This window comes from Fundulus heteroclitus, unplaced genomic scaffold (assembly GCF_011125445.2).
Source record: "Fundulus heteroclitus isolate FHET01 unplaced genomic scaffold, MU-UCD_Fhet_4.1 scaffold_386, whole genome shotgun sequence".
NCBI classification, from domain to species: domain Eukaryota; kingdom Metazoa; phylum Chordata; class Actinopteri; order Cyprinodontiformes; family Fundulidae; genus Fundulus; species Fundulus heteroclitus.
The window spans coordinates 108516-111055 of NW_023396799.1; the positions used below are offsets into that span (position 1 = coordinate 108516).

The 2540-nt window shown below is 41.0% G+C and overlaps 1 non-coding gene across 1 annotated transcript; it reads right to left on the minus strand.

Annotated features, from left to right (window-relative positions):
* Window positions 1-1547: 1547 nt before the first annotated feature.
* Window positions 1548-2166, minus strand: LOC110368009. Its single transcript, XR_004929069.1, has 2 exons — window positions 2118-2166; window positions 1548-1781 (listed from the first exon to the last, which is right to left on the minus strand). It is a non-coding gene; the product is annotated as an uncharacterized LOC110368009 (transcript).
* Between the last annotated feature and the right edge of the window lie 374 nt (window positions 2167-2540).

Consider the following 2540-nt stretch of genomic DNA (forward strand, 5'->3'; position numbering starts at 1 on the left):
CCCGCCCCGACGTTCAGGCCTCGTTCCAGGCTATGAGTAGCTTCGTTCTCTGTTCTGCATTGTTTCCTTTAAAAATAAACACCTTAAAACTGTGTGCTGGTCTCCTGTTCATATCTGTATGTGGGCTAAACATTTGAAAAACATGACAGAAGGCTCTGGCCACCAAAGCCCAGCAGATGCGTTCGGGCGGCAGCTAGCTGCACAACAGGAACAAATGCAGTCTCTTGGTTTAGCCATTAGCTCCACTCACGACCAGCTTCAGTTGGTAGCCGCGCAGCTTAGCCAACTAACCAACTCCGTGACTTCCGTGTTGTCTCAACCCGTCAATCAGGCTCTGCTTTATTCCTGTGATCAGATAAAGATTTTGTACGTTCTCCGGCTCCTGTCAGGCAGGGCTCTTAGATGGACCGAGGCCCGATTTTTCCCGATTGTTAGTCTTTTGGTTGTTCCCTTTCACAATTCATCACTGAGTTTAAGACCGGTTTTTCAGCAGAGTCAAACTCAGTTAAACCACCCAAACCAATTTACCAGCACAATGCGTTCAAAGTAACACACGTTAGCAACACTTTATTTTGGGTATTAAATTTATAATACAGACTGCTGTTCCCTCGATGGAGACGACATGGACCAGGACTGAGATGGGCAGCTGGACACATAGCCCTCCAAACATCCTCACCTGAAAATGTAATCCCACCCCAACACTAACAACTCTCAACACACATGACAATAGACACCCAGGCCGCGTTCACCCCCACTCCCCCAAGAAGGGGAGCAGAGATTGTTCTAAAGATGAGTTTTATACTCATCTTATAACACTGCAGAACCCAATCCATAAACCGTACTTTAATGCATATTTGTTGTCTTTATGTCTCTAAATGTAAAATTAGTATTAATTTAAATTCTTAATGCCATGTCTATCTTTGTTTAAGTCGTTAAAATTTTTTTGGCATTAAAACAGATATTTATTGACAAGGGGAGAGATAGGGCATTGGGACTTGCTCTACAGCCGGTCCCGTGACCTGACGTCACAAACTGGGAGGAGGCAGTACTGTTCTTCACCAAGATGGCGGCCCCCATAAAAGGACCTTCAAATGAAAATTACTCTTAATTAAAAAAAAGCTTATGATTTATTGAACAGTATGTAATAATTTTATATTTAAAAGCGTGGTGTGCTTACCTTTTTATAAATCTGATGACACAGTAATATATCTCTCTCTCTCTCTCATTATATTACATCTAACTGTACTCAACATACATAAATACAGTGAACAATGTATTTACGTACACGTTTATGTCACTCCATGTTTAAGGTTTGCAACAAGACAATCCTGTGAAAATCCATTAAGGTTTTTGCCGAGTTTTGCTTGAATAAAAATGCTGACCGTGGGCCAGTTTTACGTTGTGTTCAGGCTGGAAACTTTTGTCCCATTTAAACCGGTTCCATTTGGCCCAGCCTTTATGAGCACTTTGATTATAGTTTTTTCAGTACCAGTATGACTTTTTTCATCACTAATCAAGAGTAGGGCCAATCAAACCGGAGAAGGGACACAAAGTGAAGTGAACAGACTTTTTTTCACTGATTGGCCAAGGACAAAGAAGGTTTTTAATGTAGAAATCAAAGGAAAAGTTACATTTAGAGTGATGTTAATATTAAGGACCACAAAAAAATGATTGGGTCTATTGCTATTCTCTCAGAACAGCAGCTAGAGCTGCAGTGAGTCCCTCCATACTTCCCTCAATTCTGCCTCACAGGCACAGGCAGCTGCCTCATCCTGAAAAACCTGCATGTAGTCAGAGCAAAGAGAGCAGAGAGGAGACCTACTCAGTTTTCACATTGCAAATGTATAACATATGCAAAACTGCTTGGTATTCCTCCCTGGATTACAAAGGGCATTTAAATATAATGTAAATATAGGTTTTAACATTCTAATAGTTTGCCCTAAATTTCCTACATTATCACATAAATTAATCTTATTGTGTGTTGCGTTTGAATTACATTTTAATGACAGTGACACATTAATCTTTATAGTTTTGTCTGACTAGATGCAATTGAATCCAGTGAGTTTTGGCCTTTAGCTGCAACACGGGACACAGAAACAAACTGAATAAATCCTTACTGTTGATAGGAGCAGCAGTTAATGGAAACCTGCTATCAGTCTCCTCCTTCACAAGGAGCTGCTCTCCTTCCTGATGGACCCCGGGTTCCTCCTGTTCCTCCTTTATGTGGAGGAGCTCTGACTCCTGCTGCTCCCCCTCAGGACTCTGGTCTTCAGGAGCCTCTTCTTTAACATCTGCAGCCAACACTGAAACACATTACATACTTTATGAACAACTAGATCTTTACAATGTTACAACAATGTCAACAGAGGAGACTGAAACTGATCAAACGGCCAAAGGCGTCATGTTGACCACCAACAGTGTACAGATACAAGCACTAATGCAACGTCTTTACAAATCTTAGAAAAGAGGGAATTAGGTGTGGAAATATAGCAGTGTTTCACAATGAAACCTTCCCATAACTAAAAGAGCTAACATGTATA